The sequence below is a fragment of the Myodes glareolus genome, chromosome 5, assembly GCF_982192425.1.
Source record: "Myodes glareolus chromosome 5, mMyoGla1.1, whole genome shotgun sequence".
Lineage (NCBI taxonomy): Eukaryota > Metazoa > Chordata > Mammalia > Rodentia > Cricetidae > Myodes > Myodes glareolus.
This window is the reverse complement of record NC_142030.1, coordinates 49,797,487-49,819,586: the sequence shown is the minus strand read 5'-3', so window position 1 is coordinate 49,819,586 and position 22,100 is coordinate 49,797,487. Positions and strand designations below refer to the sequence as shown.

The 22,100-nt window shown below is 42.9% G+C and overlaps 1 long non-coding RNA gene across 1 annotated transcript; it reads left to right on the top strand.

Moving 5' to 3' along the window:
* The first annotated feature begins 16,713 nt into the window (after window positions 1-16,713).
* On the top strand, window positions 16,714-21,730 carry LOC125391937 (uncharacterized). Its single transcript, XR_007229326.3, has 3 exons — window positions 16,714-17,117; window positions 17,284-17,399; window positions 21,496-21,730. It is a non-coding gene; the product is annotated as an uncharacterized LOC125391937 (long non-coding RNA).
* Window positions 21,731-22,100: the final 370 nt, after the last annotated feature.

The window sequence follows — 22,100 nt, the reverse complement described above, 5'->3', positions numbered from 1 at the left end:
TGGTGTTCATTACCTGTGAATACACACTGGGAAGGGGTTAAGAGAAATGAACTTTGGGATTCTGACCTGGCATGAATCTTCGAGGTCCTCTTAACCTTTTACACCCCAGATCGTGACTTATTTCATGGGACTGGCTTCCATTTGTGAAGAAAATATGACTAAAACGGTGGTCATTCTGAAGACTCAGGTGGGCCATTTGCCGAGTGGCTGTTTGGTCCTGGAACAGAAGAGCTCACGTTTTGTTCAGTAGGGTGCTCATTTTGTTTGCTTTTCTGTGTAGCCGGGGTTGCCATCCAGGTTTATATTTGTTCAATCTTCTGTGGAAGCTATTTGGATTCATCTTGAGCCACTTTGCAGTCACCAACTGAGAGGAAATATAGTACCTCAGTGGTCTGGGGGTTTAAAGAAACATGTAGGTGCTATCTCTGTTATGGACTATGTTATAGTACATTTCTTAGAAAAATCTGTCAGTTTGCATTGAATTTGAGTAAATTTTTGAGAGATTGTTATTGTAATTTGTGTGGGAATGAAAACTAGTAAATTTATGCATGTTGGTGACACCCTCTTTTTCCCAGGGATAATTCTTGGTGACAAGCCCTTTCAGGATCTGAGAGTTCACTCTGAATTAACGTAACTCGTTTTGTGTGCTGTTTCAGTGTTAGTCTAGTATTATAATAACTGGCTTAATAGAGCCTGACAATTTGATTCTTGGAGCACTAGCGACTTTTCCGCAAAACCACATAAAGACACAACAACAATAGAAAATACAGACAATATGAATATAGGTGCAAAATTTCTCTTTAACTAAAAAAAAACCATAATTAGTTAACTGGCAGTTAATAGGGAGGGTTCAAAATTATGAGAATATTACAAGATGACCAGAAATTTTCTTCTGTTTTATAAGTCAAGGCTGCCCTAGACATCCATGACATAGTCAATATGATTTACTGTTCTCATAATTCATTTTATGGCTTCTGGTTTCATGTCAGTCCTGTTGTTTTCTGTTTTATTCTGGCAGTGTGTGAATTATTGTGATCAGATTCTCCCACTAATTACTCTCTTATCTTCCCCTGTCCCGTCTTCCCCTCCCATGGACTTTATGTCCATCCCATGCACGCCTTCCCATGTGGTCACAGCACAGCCACTGTGTCTTCCTAGCTGCAATGTCATGCCATGCCCAGATCGCAGCTCCTCACAGTGTTCCTCTCCTTCTTCCAGCCCTTATGGCCTTTCTGCCCTCTCTTTAACTGTGTTCCCTGGGCCTTAGGGCAGGGTTGGTGACAGGGAAGCCCTTTTAGGGCTTAGTATTCAATTGTCACTTGTTCGCAGCGCTTGACCAGCTATGACTTCCTACGTTAGCCATGGCCTGCTGCAACTAGAAGTTTCTTCTGACACAGACTGAAAGCAACACTAATTGATAGGTACAAACAAATATTTAGAAGGCCATTTGACTGTACGTTCATTTAACCAAACACCAGGAGCAGGTTCTCTCCTAGGGCCTGCAGCATCCCCAGCCTTTGTTCAGGTTTATAGCACTAGGCATATATCCCATTCCACAGATCGGGCTGAGATCCAACCAGAGAGCAGTTGTTTACCTCCCCAGATAGCTTGATTATTGTCCCAAAAGATACTTCTTGCTTGGTTCATCAGTATAATAGCATAGCAGGCTCAGAGTGGGTAAGTACTTTGACAACTTCTCCTCCTGCACAGCTCTTTTCGGAACCATGAATGCTTAACATCAGGGAGAAATCTTTCAGTCCCATTTCAGCTTGATTTCTCTGCATTTTGTTGTCTTACAGAGGAGATGCAGTTGCTCATTAAAAGAAGAATCTAACAGTAGTGTGGTTTGGGCTACTTGTGGGACTCCTAACGACGGGAGCAGAGGCTGTCCCTAGGGCTTTGGCTAGCTCTTGGGGACCTATTCCTCAGACTGGGTTGCCTTGCTCAGCCTAAATCCCGGGGGAGGTGTTCGGTCTTACCGAAACTTGATATGCCACCCTTTGTTGATACCCATGGAAGGCCTATGCCTTTCTGAACAGAAACAGAGGAAGAATAGATTGAGCAGGGAGTGGGGAAATGGGAGTCGAGGAGGGAGGGGAACTGTGGCTGGGATGTAAAATAAATAAATAAATTGATTTAAAAAGAAGAAGAAAACAAGTCTATTGCGGTTCACAAGCGCTGTTATTGAACTTAGCAAAAAGTCTAGATTCTGAAGTTCTGCTGTTTGCCCGTCCTGCTGATCTGTTACGCACCAAGCCAAGGACTTAAAATTCTACTTTGAAAGGAAAGTTGAACTCGTGTACATATAGCTATATTTTTGTAGGCTCTATGTTCCCCAAAAATGTAAGCTTCCAAAACAGGCACACTTAGTCCTCAAAACTGAGTTGTTCGTGAGACTGGTTTGTCTAGGCTTGTGTTTGTGTGTCGTTAATTAGGAGTGAAATGTTAAACAAACACAGTCAGACTGTTTTGTTGATTATTAAGCTTCTGCAAAATTCCAATCACAGCATGGCTATCGAGTCTTTTGTCATCTGTGGTTTTGATCATTTTGTAAAGAATTTATAGGCGAAATTATGAAAAAAAAATGACACCAGCCAAGTACTATCATTTTGTCACAGAAGCTGATCATGCTTGGAAAAATATTTTATTTTACTGTGTTTTTTAATTAGGACGTTATCCACAGGAACTAAGCTTGAGAAAGGGCTCTACGTGGGCTCATCCTAAGAGCTAGTTATTGGCATCTGTTGCTTGAAATGAATGAAAAGGGGCTTTGGGGGCAGTGAGTCCTTGACGCCTGTCACTTACACTCCCCTAGGCCCTTCTGTGGGATCAGATCACACGGTCAGGACCGATCTCATCCCGGTAAGGAGTGATGACGAAAATCAAGCTCTCAGGTAGTTAATCAGTGATGTCGTCAGAGGAAGGTGTTCAGAGACAAGGGGCAGCTGTCAGGGTGGAGAAAACACTAGGTATGGTGGAGGCCTGCAGTTCCTGCACGCGGGAGGCCAAATCAGGAGGACTCTGAATTTGAGGCCAACTTGGTGTTACAAGATCTTGTTTCAAACCCAGTGACCAAAGTGGAGATATTTTATGCCAGTCTTCTAAAATTAAAAGCTGAGAAGAGACAGAGGAAGATTTCCTATGCATGGTCGCCTGACATCAATTGAATGTTTTCTCAACATGGTTCCCACCTGTCTTCTGTGTATGGCGTATGGTTCAGGCTCTGCATATTCCAGTTGCTTTCATATCGAGTACAGCATATCTTCCCAAGTCCCTTAAGACTGACGGGTAAAAACAAGATGGTAGAAATGTAACTGTCCCGGGGAGAGAAGAAATATTCCAGAAAAGACACCTGGGCGTGCGCGCTCTCTCTCTCTGTTTCTCCGTCTCTCTCTCTGTCTCTTTCTGTCTCTCTCTCTCTCTCTCTCTCTCTCTCTCTCTCTCTTTCTCTCTGCATCCATCAAATTGTTGAAACAATGGTCACCAAAGAATTAAAATTCCCCAGAATTCCCAGGCTAGGGGAGAAAGTATCTGAAACCTTGGTGCCACCCAGAGGAGGAAATTGTCTCCCAGTAAGAGATTTTGAGAAGGTTCCATTGAGTCAAATTAACAAATACACATTTTCCACACCCAGTTCCCCTGTCTCCGCTATAAACTGGTTACACAGCTGCAAGAGAAGCAGAGAGAAACTAGAAGTCATTTGTAGATTTGTTCAAACTCAATAAATCTGTTTTCCTTTATCAATCTACCTCCTAGATTTTTAAGATTTGGTGTGTGTATGTGTGTGTGTGCGTGCATGCGTGCGCACACGTGCATGTGCGTGCGTGCATGTGTGTGTGTTGAGTAGAAGAGTTTGTACTTGTGAGTATGTGAGTGTGGTGTCTATGGAGGCCAAAGGCATTGGAGCTTTTGGAGCTGCAGTCTCAGGCAGCTGTGAGCGATAAGAAGAAAACTTGCATCCTCTGTAAGAGCAGCAGGAGATCTTAACCCCTGAACTAGCCTTCCAGCCCAATAAATTTTAAGAACCAGCATGTTTATGTAGCTAAGAGAACTGTGTAACACTTGGTGTATGTGTGTGTGTGTGTGTGTGTGTGTGTGTATTGGAACTCACAATTCTCCTGCCTCAGATTCCTGAATATTGGTTCTGCATCACAACCCCCAATCTAATGCATATACATTGAGTGAGCAAAATAACACCTGATAGTAAGCTAAATAAGGAACCCTGCATTTCACAGATTTCTAAGTGTGAGTTTTCGTCGTTCTTAGTTTGTAATTGCATGCAGTTACCCCAGAATATTAAAAAAAACAAATAAAACAATCTTAAAAACTAATAGATCCTGAATGTATACACGAATCACAAGGAGTCATATTGCCCAGAAACTAAATGATTTCATTAGGAGCTCCTTGTGGGACGCTGACTCCAGAAGCCAGGTGCAGTTTCTTCTCTCCCTGATGAGGGAAGGATACCAGACTGTTTTTCAAATCTAATTTGGTTTGCATTCTCCATCTGCAAAGTCGGGGTAAGCACAATAAAGATCTCTGAATCATGGCTCTCCCTGTTTCTGTTTGAACAGCCAACTGACGTGTAAACAACCTTTAATTGTTCTCCCAATTCCCCAGTAGCACCAATGATTCTGTGTCACCTATAATATGATAACAGGGACCTGTGAACCACAAGCATTTACTCCGTATAGAGATGCTTGCCTCTCCCCTTTCCCCACAGATTCATGAAATCCATCAGCCCCTTGGAAGAGCTTGAGACCTCTCTAGGGAACTAGTTTTATAAATCTGGGGAATGAACTTGTATTCTACATTGTGTACAAGTTTTTCATTATTAATATTGATTTGAAGAACCAATTCTCTCAAGGTAATGAGATTCTGCTGGAGCTGTTGGCTACAGTCTCCATTGTACTGAAATCCTGTGCTTGAACTTATATGAATAGGCTAGGGAAGCCTATAGTGTGTGTAGTGTGATGTAGATTTTCAAGAGTTTGCGGAAGGTTAGTGGTAGATGTAAGGAGAGATCCATGACACATATTACTATCATAAGAATCCCACGTAGCACCAGAAAAAAAACAAAAGTCTGTGGCGTGAGACATACGTAGCTCTCCCTTCTAAAACAAAGGCTCAGGTGTACCAAGTCTCTCCTACTTTTGGGAAAGGTGCACAATGCTGAGTGGACCCATTTGGATTTCAGGATCAGCACATTCACCATTGATTCTGGCTACAGCTGCCTCTAACTATCAAGTCTTCCAGGAGACTGACCCTGGACCATACCACTTTCATGAAAAGAACAGGTGGAAACTCAAACTCTCCCAGGCCCCTTCGGGATCCTCATGCCCTTGAGTCATAGGCTATGTAAAGGATTACAGTGTTAGCAGTGGTCATTGTTGCGGGGGAGAACTTGACTATGACCCCACAGTGGATGTAAGGAAGTCCTTAGTGGAGGAGATTCCTTGTTATGTCTCTTAGCTTTGCCCTGCCTCATGTTGAGGTCACTGGGACACTCTAACAACCCAATCTGGTCAGGATGATAAATAGCTCAGACCCTTCAGGAATGAAGATGGATATTGCCCTTCCCTAGTAAAATACCAAATCTTTAAGTTCTTGCTGCAGGTGAAGGGGCTATGGACTGGGTCGTTGAAGGTTATTATAAATGTTAGCCAAAGCCATGTGACCAGTTACAGAAACGAGATTTGTAATTGTCATAAGTATTTGTTCTATTTTGTAAAGAACACATTCGTGCATGCAAGCATACATATGCAGCAGATATTTGTGTTTTCCTTCTGCTACTATTCCTCATCATGTGATATTACACTGATAGAATTATTATCGTTCCCTAAGTTCTGATAGGTGTGAAGTATCATGGTTAGCTTGTGGGATCTCAATGAGTCAACATTCCTCAAGGGACTTTGCCATCCACTTTGTGAGAAAAAATGACTGTACTCTTGTTTGTGCATGGAAAGCTATATAATATATGTAGGCTTATGAAACTGTTGTTGTGTTTATTTGGAAATTAACCCTGGTATAAATAGATGTTGGTTGGCATCAGGTTTATAAGGGATGAGCCTGTAGTTGTTTATCTTGATGGCCAACATTACTAGACTCGAAATCACCCAAAAAGTGTTCTCTAGAGCATTTCATCATCATTCTGTGTGCATGTGTATATGTATGTATGTGTGTATGTATGTGTGTGTGTGTGTGTGTGTGTGTGTGTGTGTGTATGCTTGTATGCAGATGCTTGAGTACCACAACACACATGTGGAGGTCAGGTTGTTCCTTCTACCAGAGTTTCAAGGACTGAACTTGGGCTATCAGGCTTGTACAAAAGGTGTTTTTACCTGCTAAGACCTCTGATAGGCTCTAAGTCATTTATGGATAATTTTTTTGCCAAGAAATTTGTATGTGATCCTGAGTATATAAGGATATAAAATAGGTATACAGGTATATGACCTAGGGAAGCCAAATGTTCACCGAAAGTACTCATAAAGAAATTCATTGTAGCATCAGTGAGATGGTTTAGCAGGTAAGTTGCTGCTAAGCCTAGCAATGTGAGTTTGATCCCTAAGACCCACGTGGTGGAAGGAGAACACGGAATTCTGCAGATATCTTCTTATCTTTGTATGTGCTCACCCGTACACATGCAATAAATGAAATGTAAAGAGATGTAAAAGAACAATGTGGTATTGTAATTCTAGTATTTATTCAAGGTGAATGCAGTTCACACAGTTACTTTTCCAGTTGCTGTGAGGAAGTTCCATGACAAATGTAACTTAAGAGAGAAAGCTATAGTTTTGGTTCATAGTTCCAGGGTACAACCCATCATAGTGATGAAATTGAGGCAGCAAAGGCTTAAAGATGGATATGAAGTTACATCATATTGTCAGTCAGGATGTCCTCTCTCAGCCCCCTTCTGTACCTGCACGGTCCAGGATCCAGTCAGGCAATAGCGCCCCTGCCACTCTTGGAAGAGCCTTCCCACTCAATTCACACAGTCAAGCTAAATCCCCCACAGGCATGCCCAGACACTTCTAGACTACACTAGAGTCAGTCAAGTCAATAACACTAATTATTGCACATACTAATGAGATATAAGTGATTACTTATTCTATATCAAGAATTAAATCTTGGATGAATACTTAATACTACAAAACATAAAACCATTTCATTTTTCATAATTGATTGTTGATTTGATTTGATTTTCAGCAAAGGTGAGAATATAGGTCTTAGGAATTGAACTCAGGTTGCTACACTTAGCAACCAAAACAAATGTCTTTACACACTAAACCTTCTCACCAGTCCCGTGCATTAATAATTATCTTTTTTATCATCATGCATTTAGAGACATTTGCTAGTGACAAAGTTTTCATGACCCCTCTAACACTGAGTTATGCCACCCTCTGTTTAAGAAGCTACGACTGAATGTCTGCAACATATCTCTGGATGTGGCTGTAAAGGTGTTTCCAGAGAGGACTGAGTAAGGGCTGAAGATGTCTTTCAATGTCTGGGTGGCCTAGACACAAAAGAGCTTGAGGGAAAAGCATGTGGTTACTTGCCTTCACCACTTCTGCTAGAGCAAGGCGTCCGTACTGCCACTGTGATGCTCCACACTTCACACCCCAGCTTCTCCAGCTTCTCCAGCTTCTCTAGCTTCTCCGGCTCCTCACTAAGGACTCAACACTAGTGACTCTCCAAGGAACTTCCAGGCATCCAGTACCATATTGGAACTGCTGAGGTGGTCATCTTTCTATATGAAGGAGCTAGAGGTTTAGCCCATATTAGACATAAGCATTGTTGGATTACAAAGTCTTATTCTGAAAACCAATCTAAAATAAAACGTCCTTCTATTCATACACATTCTATTGTTTCTATTTAATTAAAGAACTCTGACTAATACAGGGAGAGGGTATATAGGAAATGAGGGAAGTGGGAGGGGGAGATAGGTTTAATTGATCATATCTATGAGAAGTCTCTGTACACGTCTGTCATAGGTCTGTGGCAGCAATGCCATCTCACTATCTCTGTCACTGTCATGGAATATTATTTCAAGATATGTTACATACATTTATGCTGTGGAACATTTGTTTAATGATGCAAAGATGTGCTGCATTCTTTAATGCTGCATTTGTTTAACTCTGTGGAACTGTGTTACTTTGCCTGCCTAAAACACCTGATTGGTCTAATAAGAGTTGAACTGCCAATAGCTACGCAGGAGAGAGAAATAGGCAGGGCTAGCACACAGAGAGAGTAAATAGGAGAAGAGATTAGAGAAAGAATGAGAAAAGGAGAACAAGAGAGGATACTAGGGTCTAGCCACCCAGCTATACAACCAGCATGAAGTAGGAAGGAAAGAAACAGATATAGGAAAGAAAAAGGTACAAGTCCAGAGGCAAAAAGTAGATGGGATAATTTAGGCTAAGAAAAGCTGACTAGAAATAAGCCAAGATAAGGTTAGGCATTCATAAGTTAGAATAAGTCTCCCTGTATTTGTTTGGGAGCTAGGTGGTGGGCCACCAAAGAGCAAAGAGTGAAAAAACAAAACAAAGCAAAAACCGCATGTCACTGCAGCATGATTAATAAAAACCAAGAGACAGATATTGAGGTTCAATCTGAATGTCAGAAAAGCAAAACAGCCAGCCACTGGCTCTTACCTCTACCTCAGTCTGAAATGGCAATCCTGCCTCCAGGAATCTCAGATAGACACCATGTCTGAGTGTTTTTTCCTCCCGCCATATATTCCTCTCTAGGGCTAGGTTTAAAGGCATGCACCACTACTGCCCCGTTTCTATGGCAAGCTAGTGTGGCTACTGGGATTAAAGGTGTGTGTCACCACTGCCTGGTCTGTAAGGCTGACCAATGGAGCTGTTTTACTCTCTGATCTTCAGGAAAGCTTTATTTATTAAAATACAAATGAAATGTCACTACACGCCACCTCCCGGCTGCACAAGTTGTTTTCAATCAAGGAGGCTGTGCCTAAAATGATGTGGGATGGGTCGCTGTGTATCTTTTTCCCTCCCATCAGCTGCTGATGTCCGTAAGAATAAGAGCCTTTCAGTGTCTGCTCGAACTGCAGATGTCCCAGAGCTGATTCCCATTATCCTAACTCTGCCCAGGTGCCCAACTCCTCAACCAATGCTTGTCTCCATGGTGATGAAATGCACTTTCCTGTGTCAGCCCTGTGTCAAGTATCATACACAGGCAAGAGGGGCTGAGTAGTGCCTGCTCTTATCAAACCATATTGCTTTCAGCTAGGAAGAGATAATTCATTGAAGAAATTTGGGGTGCTACATTCTAAATAAAGAGGGGAAGATTCTTTGTTTGAGTATTTCTTTTCTTGTTCCCCTTTCTCTGACACTTCAAATAGCTAATAAGTCAGAACGCCCGGAAATGTCAGGACACCACTTTGCTTCATCATAAAGAGCACGCTGTAAACATGTTAGCCGCTGTTGGACAAGATGCAGACTTTCAACATCAACCAGCGGAGCACAGGTTTGAAGCTTTTTTTTTCCCCACAAAGCAACAAAAAAGAAAGCAGATGAAAGGCCCGTCTTTGAAAGAACTTCACGTACTTTGTCCCTCATGCCATCACCTTCCTTTTTCTCAGGTTCATGCTCTCTGGAAAAGTTCGGCCACACTGAGGAATAAAAGGGACTTTCTACATTGCACATCTAAATTTGGTTTCTACATAGGAAGCAAGGCTGGCATCTCAGTTCACCATCTATGAACCCTTCACATACATGCTGTTAGTCCACAATGTAGTGTGCTTTCTAGTTCTCTCCAAACCTCTCCGGTCCTCTCCATCAAAGTCACCTGCCCTTCTTATAGAAAAGTAACTCACAGAATCCAATAAATGCTATTCATAAGATATAGGTATGTGTCGTTCAATGGGGCAGGAAAAACTTGCAAATACTAAAGCCTTCAAAGAGAAGTGACTCCCCCCTCAAGCAGCCACCAGTTTCCAATAGCTCCACAGTGAAGGATGGAGCCCTTGAGAGTCGTCCCACATCATGGAATTTTTAATGGGTCTGATCTTATGCAGATCGTGTGTAGGTAGCCATAGCTACTATGAGCTTACATGTGCAACACCCATGTCATTTGCAGAAGATAGCATGTCACAGCTCTCCTTTCTATACTCTAGTTCTTACATTATTTTCGTTTGTTTGTTTAATTTATCTTATTTTGTGTCTATGAGTGTCTTAACTACAGGTATTTCTGTGCACCGTTTGCTTGCCTGATGCCTGTGGAGGACAGACAAGGGCATCAGAACCTTTCAAATTTAGGGGTTGTTGTGTGTTGAGTTAGAACATGGGTGCCAGAAATCAAATCTCTGTTCTCTGAAAGAGCAGAAGTACTTTTAGCCACTAAGCTCTCTCTAAAGACCAAGCCATACATTCTTCTCCTTCTTCCAGAATATTCCATAACCCTGTGTGTATGGTGGTGGGGGCGGGGATTGATTCAGATGTCTCTTCCATGACTGAGTGCAACCATCACTTTCTCTCTGTATTTTGAACACTTAAAAGTCTCTGTGTTAACCACTAGCTTACTGCAATTCATTTGTCTGCCTAAGTCTGGAAGCAGCACAGATATCTAAAGACATAAGCATAAATATTCAAAGAGGAGTTTGACAACATGATCAGTTATCAAAACAGTATTGATAGTTTTCCACTTGGGCCTATGACTTCCCTAGCCATGATTTTTGGCCATTTTTTTTTCACGGTATCAAGAATGAATCTCCCCTGTGGAGTGTAGCAGGCTTTCTTTTTTGTCACCAACCAGCTCCCAAATCATGACATGGAGACTTCTTACTAGTTATGAATGTTTGGGCTTAGCTCATGCTTGTCCCACTAGTTCTGATAACTTAACCAGTTTCTCTTCACCTATGTTTTGCCTTGAGACTTTTTTATATTTTGTTCCTTCTGTATATCTTACTTTCACTGTTCCTCTTGTCTGATTGACTGGCAACTGCTTGGCTTCTGGGCCAAAGATGATTTTTTGTCTGCTGTTTGAGCAGGTAAAATACATGTTACCTGTCTTCTAGTTTTCTAGGTTTATTTCTTTATGTCTGCAGTCAGAATTTTCAGGGAGCTTCCCCCTTCAAACCTGACCTCTATCAACTTAAAAGGAATCCACAGCCTTTCTCTTCCTGTAGAAACAAAAGCATAAACTCTTCCTCAATACAATACATTTTCTGACCCCCAATTAGAAGTTAAGGTATCCCTAAAACATTTAGACATCATAATAAAACATTAGACTGTTTAATTATGCAGTCCCTGTTACAAATCCATGTCTCAGCAACTATCATTTATTCATCAGCATTCAAATAATTGAAAATCAATGAAGAACCACACAGGATCCAGACTTCCTGCATAGTTTCCATGTTTACAAGTCATTTTCTTTTGTATTACCTTACTCCTTCTTCAAAGACTTTATGATTTTTAAGCTATTTTTCATTTTCTGTGATTGTCTCTATGCATTTTCTTCTCTTTCTTAAGCCCGCACATATTTTTAAGCACACTGAAACGTGTTTATAAGTTTTCTTTCTTTTTTTTTTTTAATCATCCGGACCTGTCACTTTCAGTACTCTCAAACACATAAGCCAAATTTTAAGCTGCTAAGCAGTAGTGGCTCTGGCGGCTGGCCCCGCCCCCTCCTTGAGTCTGTGAGAGATCAGTTCTATCCCAGCCCCCACTTTTTAACTGGGAACTGTGCTCAATTGCTACAGCCCTGGTTTGCCAGTGCCCAGACTGTGGCAGGTGTCCCTACCTAAAATGCTGTTTCTCCTTCCTGCGCTGGCTTTTTTCCTGCTATCTTAGGCCTTATGTGGACATTTGGGCTCCACATTAGGTGCTAAATGTAGTAAGCTTTCTTTTATGTCACCACGCAGTTCCCAAATCATGACAGGGAGACTTCTTTTTAGTTATGAATGCTCAGTCTTATTTTATGCTTGATGCTCTAGCTCTTATAACTTAGCCTGTTTCTCTTAATCTACATTTTGCCTCAAGGTCTTTTACCTTTCTTTCCTTCTGGGTATCTTACTTTCACTGTTTTTTGTGTCTGGCGGACTGGCAGCTGCCTAGCATCTGGTCGTGGACTTGTCCCTCTCTTCCTTCCTCATTTTCTTTTCCTTCTTCTCTCTTTTTATTCTATATGTTCTCTCTACCTTCCAGCCCCTACCTACTCCCCTTCTGCCTAGCTATATATTGTTCAGCTATTTATTAGACCAATCAGGTGTCTTAGGCAGGCAAGATGAAACAAACACAAAACATCTTTTCAAAATTAAACAAATGTAACACACCTTCACATGGTGTTGTAGGAGACCACTTGTTCATTCCCGGCTGCCCAGACCACAAAATAATCACACAGAAACTTTATTATTTAAATCACTGCTTGACCGATCTCTTAAGTGTATTGCAAGCTAACGCTTACATCTAGAATTAACCTATTTCCATTATTTTATGTTTTATCACAAGGCTTGTGGCCTACCAGCAAGGTTCCAACTGACAGCTCACATCTTTCCCCTCTGACGGCTCCATGGCATCTCTCTGACTCTGGCTACTCTCCATATATTTATCTCTTCCATCTTGGCTATATTCTGTTAAGCCATTGGCCAAAACCAGGTTCTTTATTAATCAATGGTAATCACAGCATACAGAGGGGAATCCTACATCACCATGGTTAAAGTAATTTTCTGCAGTGTAAGTAAATGTAACCCATCTTTTCTCAGTTAAAATAACATTCCTAACAGTGGAGCATCCCTTGAATCCACTCAAGGAAGACTGTGGTTACTGTTGCAAGGAGCTACTTGCTCATTATGGCCTCCCAGAACCAAAATAATCACACAGAAACTATATTAATTTAAACACTGCTTGGCCCATTAGCTCTTATTGGCTAACTCTTATATTAATTTAACCAATTTATATTAATCTGTATATTGTCATGTGGCAGTGGCTTACTGGCAAAGATTCAGCATGTCTGACTCTGGTGGCTCCATGGCGTCTCTCTGACTCTGCCCTTCTTTTTCCCAGCGTTCAATTCAGTTCTCCCTGCCTACCTAAGTTCTGCCTTGCTATAGGTCCAAAGCAGTTTTTTTTATTCATTAATGGTAATCACAGCACACAGAGAGGATTCCCATATCACCCCCCCTTTTCTGTTTAAATAAAAAGGAAGGTTTTGACTTTAGCATAGTAAAATTACATATAACAAAATAGGTATCAAACAAGAATTATAGTTACAATATTTATATCTACTTTATCTTTTATCATAACTAAGAAAACTAGAACTATAACTAAAAACTCTTCAACTCCATTTAAGACTCCAGAAGGATATAATATTACCTGAGTAAACAGGAAGTACATTGTAAGCAACTTCCAAGACGCTAGAATTGACAGAAACATCTTGCTGCCTGAACAGTCACCCAAAGTTCTTCTGTACTGTTGGGGCATCCACGACTCTCACATCAGGTTACCACCAGAACCACTCTTGCCACTATTGCACCAGTGGGCACATCGTTCCTGGCAGGACTGGGATATAGCTCTCATGGGCTCTGTTTTTTTATACAAATCAGACAGATGAAATTATTCAAAACAGAATGCTGAATTTGCCCCACTGATAAATGTGCCGCAGGTGTAGCTCTCAGTGGCAAACTTTCGCACGCCATACGTCTTTTTATGGCCTACACTGAAGTCATAGAGACCAGGACTCGCTCAAACCAGAAATTTACCTTACCAAGGTCTGCATTAAGCTACTCCTCAAATTCATGCCTTTATATTCCACCAATTTGTCTCCTTCCATCTTTCATATCTCTTCCCTTCTTTCATTTTTTTCCTTACATTCTTCATTCTCCATTCTCCAACTTATTCCTAGATTCCTTTTCTTTCCTAATGAATTTCAACAAGAATCTTCAAAATGCCAGCATTTTGCTCATTTCTGAGACAAAAAAAAGATGAGGGAAAATATTCCACGTGTGGAAAACTTACAAGTCTGGAAAAGAATTGTCTAGGTCACGGGTTCTCAACCTCTCAAATGCTGTGGCCTTTTAACACTGTTCTTCATGTTGTGGTGACCGCCAGTCATAAAATTGCTTTGTTGCTACTCCATAACTGTAATTTTGCCACTGTTATGAGTTGTCATGTAAATAACTGAGGTGCTAGCTTTCTGGTATGTGGCTCTGTGAAAGAGATTGTGACCTACAGGTTGATAACTGCTTTAGGTTAACCCTGGGGTTCTGAGTGAGATCTTGCTAGACCTCAGCTCATGGACCATCTCCTGAGTGTCCATTCCAAGTTATAGCAATGGAAACTCTTTGGTTTCTTTGGAAGTTTTAACACAACTTCATTCTAAGGAATTTGATACTGTTATGAACTTTCATAGTGTAATAAAGAAGGTAAATAGGGCAAGATGGAAACATTGGAGAGACCAAAGGGAGTCGTGGAAAGGTCAATGCCATTATTGCTTAAAGATATAGGCCTGGCTCACAATCTCATGGTGTTGCCTCAACTTAATTAAATCCGTTTTAATAGTCTTGACCAAAGAGAAGTATGAGAAGGTGAGAAGGAGGTGACATAGAGTGAGCCAGTAAAATAATAAGGAAATCAAGGCCATAGTGCACTAGAAAGCTTGCTTCAGAGTGACTTTAATAGACTTGGAATCTACCACTTCCAAACCTACACTCTGGGCACTTTGTCTGATCAACATAATTCTAGTCTAAAAGACATTATTTCTTTCATTCACCCTGCTCCCTAAATACTAAAGATCTGGTGGTCATGAATGAGGACCCTGTGAGGCAGCCTGTAAATGAAGGTTCACAGTCATTTCTAAATAATCACGCAGAGGCTTAATACGAACTACAAAAGGCTTGGCAGAATAGCTCAGGCTTATTACCAATTAGCTTTTACTTGTAAATTAACCCATTTCTATTAATCTATGTTTTGCCACGTGCCTTGTGGCTTTACCTGTGATCTAATACATATTGTTCCTCCGGCGACTGGCTGGCATCTCCCTCAGCTCCGCCCTTCTTTATCCCTGTATTCAGCTTGACTTTCCTGCCTAGCTATAGGCCAGAGCAGCTTAGGTTATCTCACTGCAGCAGATACCAAGGACTCTACCCTTACTACAGGAACTTCTAGGGTTTGTCAAGGAGTTGGTTGTGGCTACATGACTTTTTCATCTTACACACATCTTGATTTTATTTATTTTATTGTTTGTTGTTTGATTTTTGAAAAGGTGTCTTATTATGTAATCCTGGAATTCTGTATGCAGGCCAGGCTGCCCTTGAACTTACAGAGATCTTCCAGTTTGTTTTTTGATATATTTTTTTGTCTTTCTAGTGCTGGGATTCAAGGCATGTGCTACCACAAAGTCACACTGCTTTGAGAAGCACAGTCTCTCACAGTAAAGGTCATGGATGGATTGTGTTTAAACTCCATGCCACCCACTAGGACCTCTCCATGACAAACAATGGACTTGCATCATCAAACTGAAGGACTCTTGGGGCAGTGCCTTACAAGGGTCTTACTGTGACAAGCAAACTATGCCTTCCATTAGAAATATTGGCGCACTAGCTGCTTAATGACTAATTAAGCCTCTACCGAGATCAATTGCAAGTAAGAGACAACAGAGAACAACTTAAAATTCTGAAAAAATGGTTTCGCCTTTGAATTGGACTCCGCTCCAAAGGAAAGATTTCTAGGTAAGAAGAAATACAATAAGCACCATGGGTACTAAAGAGAGTCATGGAGGAGAGTAAGAGCAGCCACAACTGAACGTGGAACTCACTGCCTATAGGAGCAGTTGCATCACTTTCGGTCTGGAAATGCTCTCTGGATTCCTCCTTTAGAACACACGTGTAGATGCCCCCAAGTCACACCAGCCATTCTGTCAGTTAACTGTTCCTTATGTAATTTGATACTGTATCTGTAATTTGACAATGTATCTTTTTAGGACACCCCAGACTCTCACCGGCAGTCTCTCAGCTGTCACAGAGTCATCAGATGCATATTTAAGGTCGTACATTTTGCTCCTTCTCCCTCTTCTGAGATGTTGATCTTCTTTGAGATTTCTGGGAAATCAGAAAGTTTTATGTTTCAGTTTCCAAGCTACCCATCAAACTCAGAATTGGTGATTTTTCTGAGTCAATGTCTTTGAGCAGTGGGGTTTTGATCTCCGTTAAACCTTTGTGGTTTGCTTTTGTCTTCTGAGAGCAGGCCAAACTTGGGCAAGACAGTTCACAGAGTTCACAGAGTAGATCAGAGGGATAGGGGGAAGACAGCCACACATGTGTTTATTTCCTGCAATGATTCTGCATCCCAGATGTTTTCTGTGTAGATAAGCCTGTCGTTCCTGTTGATCTTTATAACCCCAGGTTAAAATATATCCCCAAAGAAGCACGAAACAGAAACCTTCCATCCCCAGTATCCCCACTAACATAGGAGACATCTACAGTCAGGTTGCCATTTCACCATCTTTTATCCAAGCAGGTTTCTTAGTTTTAGGCAACAGACACTAAAACCAGGAGGTTCCCAACTATACCCTGTGCTTCACTTGCTTCTATGTCCAGGATTTGGACATCCCAGAGTTGAGCACTGTATGACTAGTTCCTTGGTGACCTTGCTGTTGGTGACCACTCTAATATGTGGGTTATGGTGATAACAGTTATCCAGGGGATTCTTCAAGGGCACAAGGCAATTGTTTTTGAGAAGCCACTGAACCATCATGCGTGCCTGTTCACATGTTTGAAATACCCATCTTGAAAGACTCCAAGATGAGAATAAGTGCAGCGCTCTCAGGTTTCAAGAGGACATCAGAACCTTGGGATCACACGCACACCAACGACCAGGTTTCTAGTGTCCTATTGCAAATCTCCAGAGTAGCACCTCATAGTCTCTAGCCGTCATCTCTAAGGCTCTAGGTGAAGGCTCCCTTAGCCTAATTCCTCCCTGGCCTAGAATAAACAACTTGGAACTTCCCTGGCATGAGATGATCCTTTCTGTGGGTTGGTTCGCCATCTTTCTTGTTTTTCTAGTTTGCTGGTCAGTTTTTTGTCAACTTGACACAAGTTAGGGTCATCTGGGAAGAGAGAACCTCAACTGAGAAATAACTTCAATCAAATTGTCCTGTAGGTGAGGTCATGGGCATTTTATTGATTGATGATTGATGTGGGAGGGCCAACCCAGTGTGGATGGGGCTGCCCCTGGGCAGATGGCTGTAAGTGGTATAAGAAAGCAGGTCGAGCAAGCTGCAGGGAGAAAGCCAATAAGAAATGTTCTCCTATGGCTGCTTCTTCAGTTTCTTCTAGGTTCTTCCTACCTTGATTTCTTGATCTGACTTCATGATGAACTATCAGCTCCAAGCTCACATAAACCCTTTCCTCCAGTCATGGTGCTTTATCATGATGGAAATCGGTAAGAGCAGCTGGATTGCCAAGTAAAAGAAATATTTTAAAACATTTTAAATATTTTATTACATTTGTGTGTCCATGTGCATGTGTATTGCACTTGCACACCATGGTGTATATTTAGAGGTCAGGGGGATGACTTTCAGGAGTTGGTTCTCTTTCTCCACCATGTAGGTTCCTGGAGTATTGGACTCAAGTTGTAATTTACGGCAGCAAGTACCTTTACCCACTGAGTCGTCTCGGCTCTGCAAAGACATCATCTTGTGTTCTTTTCTTCCTCCAACAACTCATCATGTGTTCCCTGGGCTCATTTATGATGGGTGGCTAAAAGGATTTAGGTTCAATGACAAGACCACCTCTGCACATTTTATTTTAGGCTAAAGAAATGTAGGAGAGGTCTGTCCGTCAGGCAGAACTTAGAGTTGGTTTTGTAACTGCCCGGGAATCAGTTCGTATCATTTCTAGTGCAGGGGAAACCCAGTCTCAGCTCCTGCATTTCTCCCTCTCAAGTCCCAAACCTACTGGAACAAAAAGGGAATTCTAGCTGTCTGGATTTAGGGAACATCACTCCCACCTTCAGCCCGTCTCAGCAACCCAGAGACCCCTCCATCTAAGGACTCAGAAAGTATTCTTCTTAAAGAAAAGGCAAGTCCTCAAGTTTCATGTGTTTGTCTTAAATTTAATGTTCTGCTTGCCATCAGCATTCTTAGCCATTTGTTTTGTTCAGTCATTTCCTTGCAGACACTCAGTTGAAAAAGTGTGAATGCAATGCCAAGAGATTGAAGGCTGCTGGTTAATCCTCCAGACGGAGAATTCACTTATTGATCTATGAAGCAAAGCTAGTTTCCTCCAGAAAGCCACTGAAGATAAAATTATTTTCTAAAAATGTCCCGCGCTACCGTCTCGCCAGCAAGAACCACGCGGTACACATAGGATCCTTCTGCAGAAAAGCTTTATGTCTCTTGGGAGCTAGAGCATAAGCTTATATGGCGGAGACCCAGATAAGATGGAACCCATCCCTTATAAAGGAAACAGATCCTGCTTTGGACGTGTCATTCCTCGATTGGTCAACTGCTCCCAGTCCCAGGTGAAACCTCGGGAGTAGGCAGGGACGCAGCGGTAGAGAGTTACAAAGCACGTGCGCTGGGATTAAAGGCATGTGCCGCCACACCTTGGGGTCACAGAGGTCAATCTCTACCTTTGTTCCTAGAAGCAATGGAGAATGTGGTCCGGCCCTCCACATATCCCCCTTTTTTTACTTCTTTGCAGAAAGGCAACTCCCTAGGAAGGTAAAGATAGAGGTCGCACTTCCCAAAATGAAAACATAAAAATGGGCTTACACGGAATCTGTCCCTAGGCTCATGACACCTGGAACCTATCCGGCCTGCCCTCTGCCATTTTTCTGGGAAAGGGAATATACAGCAGGAAACCCTTAAGCAGAGCGACTTATCTCTCAGAGAGGGTCATTCTCTGTGCGATGCTCTTCAGCTCGACAACCTTCAGGGCTAGCTAAGCCAAGCACTCCACCCTGTGCAATGGACCACAGTCCTAGGGGTGCAGGAGCTGGTTGGCTTAAACCTTACTGCTTTAACATAGATAACCACATATCAGTAGAAGCTCCCTGTTCCAGGGCAGCCAGCGCTGTTGCAAAAACCACTTTGTCCCTATGGCTTTGGGATTTGAGTCAGCAGACCATCCAGAGGAGAAACACTAATCCATAGCATAGGACTGTTCCAAAACATTTCCACCCCCACCCACTCTTTGAAGTAGGGGATGAAGGACACGATCCAGGACTGGAATCCTTTGGCCAGGCTTATGTCCACTCGCGTGGAGTTGATTGTCACGATGGACCATCTCAAGGAGGACAGCAAATCATCAAAATTCTCCTGCAAGATACAAAGACAATTCTCGGGACAAGTTAGCCACTTTTATAAAGTTCTCATATGGTACACTGGTCACACATAAGGCTGGAGTTTTCCATTCACAGCCCAATTGGGCAAGCTGCCATAAGCTATCCACCTGTTCTTTATTTTACCTCTAATAGATGTATCTATGGTAGCCTGTTGATCCAGGGCTGTAGCCACTGTGGTAGATAACTGATTGAGGGTCTTTGTTTTTTATGATATAGGCCGTGTTGCCCCAGTGGCGCCTAGGAAAAACCCAGGCCCTGTTTGTTGATATAAGGTTTAAGATTTATTGGCTCCCGTATTCCTTGCCAGTACGGTGGCCTCGGGTTCCAGAGCCCGCCCGCCATCCAAGGGCTGTGTGCGTGTGCGGCCCTGGGCCTGCTCGCTGCGCGGCTCCCCGTGTCCCGCTGTGCGGCTCCGCCTGTCCCAGGCCAGGAAGTGGCGGCTCCACCCCCAGGCGCCCCTGCCTTCCCCGCGGGGCTAGCCTAGTTCTCTGAGGCTGTGTTGGTGGCGGAGTGTGGCGGGAGCCGACACTCAGACCGAGGCGGCACAGGCAGCAACATCTCAAGGTCCGCGCCAGAGCCGCTGCGGCTTGAACTCACAACCCTTGGAAGAGCAGGCAGCATTCTTAACCCCTATGCTATCTCTTCAGTTCCTTATTCAGATGGAAAATCTCTCGGGCTAGTAGCCAGCATTGTTCGCCCCGCCCGTTGCCCCAGGCTATGCCTTTGTTACCTAGGATCAGCACAGCTCAGCTCAGCCAAGCGGAACAGAAGCCACTCCAGCCTCAGAGCCCCTCACAGTTTTAGGCACATTGCAAGCCTTCTGACCTGGCAGCTTGTGGCACCGTTCTCATTCTCGGTACTGCTGTGATACCCTCCAGGCCAGGCACCAACTGAGCCTGCGCAATATGCCTCCCACCATAGCCACAGAGCAAAGCTCCGCTCCAGCCGCCCTCCAGCCCCAGCTGCACCCATTCCGAGCCCAAACTGGTGTACGGAGCAAAGCGGAACTCAGAGAAGCAGGCTTGCTGCTCTACAAGGACCTCATTTAATCTTTTAGGGAATTTGGGTGTCGTTTAGTCTCTTTGGCTGCTTCCTGCTGTTATTGGGCCGCTGTATTTTAGGGGTAAACATTATAACATTTCACGAGGTCTCGGTGATTCAAACCACGTAAATCCCAAGTACACCCTTAGGCTCTCCCCCTCCGTGGAGACGAAAACAGAACCTCCCTCCCAAAACACCACATCCTCAGCAGTCTCCAAGTTCAAATATCCCTCTCCCATCCAGTACACAAAAGACAACATGAACAACACAACATAAAGCTTTTGACCCTGCAAATCAGCCTTCTCCCCCATCTCCACTCTCTTTTAAAATCACTGGGGGGTCCTTTTTAACTTATTTTCTTTTCTGTCTCCCCCATTCTTTACCGGAGGGTCCTTTTTAACTTATCTGGGTGCGCGCACAACCTCCCACTGCTGCTCAGTTTCTGATATGCTCTCTGGACTTTAGAACGTACCTCTCTGAGCACGCATGCCTGCAGTTCTGAATCCTCCTTGTGTCCAAGGGGTCTCCGGTGGTGCAAAGTTCTTCTTTTTCCCGGGTTTCAGCACCAGATGTCCCGCGCTACCGTCTCGCCAGCAAGAACCACGCAGTACACATAGGATCCTTCTGCAGAAAAGCTTTATGTCTCTTGGGAGCTAGAGCATAAGCTTACATGGCGGAGACCCAGATAAGATGGAACCCATCCCTTATAAAGGAAACAGACCCTGCTTTGGACGTGTCATTCCTCGATTGGTCAACTGCTCCCAGTCCCAGGTGAAACCTCGGGAGTAGGCAGGGACGCAGCGGTAGAGAGTTACAAAGCACGTGCGCTGGGATTAAAGGCGTGTGCCGCCACACCTTGGGGTCACAGAGGTCAATCTCTACCTTTGTTCCTAGAAGCAATGGAGAATGTGGTCCGGCCCTCCACATAAAAAAGCTATAAATACCAAGTTTCTCACTCTTTAAAATTGTTTTTCATCTATTTTTGAAAAAAAAATGAGCAGAAAAATTTTCTTCTACTGATTTTCATAGTATTTTGATAAAATATAATTTGAAAACGAGAGAGAGAGAGAGAGAGAGAGAGAGAGAGAGAGAGAGAGAGAAAATAAGAGAATTGTATTCCTACAATATGACATAACGGGCTTCTCTCTAGGATCCCCCTTGGTTTCCAGCTGCCATGAGGCTGAAGTTTGCCTCACCTCCTCCTGCAACACTGCTGGACTGTCAGGCAGATAGTGCGTGCGATGCTGAGTTCAGTAGATCTGGAAGCTGGCCTAGAAGGAAACGTTTGCTCTTCTCTGATCCCACGAAGTCGGAAAGAAGGACCTGCCAGAGACAAAGCACAGTATCCCACGCGCTCACTGTGCACACCCAAAGCTCTCATTAAAGTAAATGTGTTAGCATCTATTCCTTCTGATTCCTCTCTGTCATCTGGAGATTTCGTCACTTACATGTAATTTGTGGGAATATCAGTGCTTACTTTTTGCAGCAACTGATTTTCATGATTTTAACAACTAATTACATTTAACATCAACACAGGCATCAAGTGCATATACTGTTCGATCTCCTACTTACAACAAAAATTGTAAAATACTACACATTGCCCACAAACTTATCATAAATCATTGTCCTGATTTTCTTTCCTGTGAAGGTTGAAATTGGCAGGAATCTAACTGGATGTGTGTGTGTATGTCTGTGTGGAGACCAGAGAAAACCCTGGGCATCATTCCTCAGGTGTTACCCACCTTGATTATGATT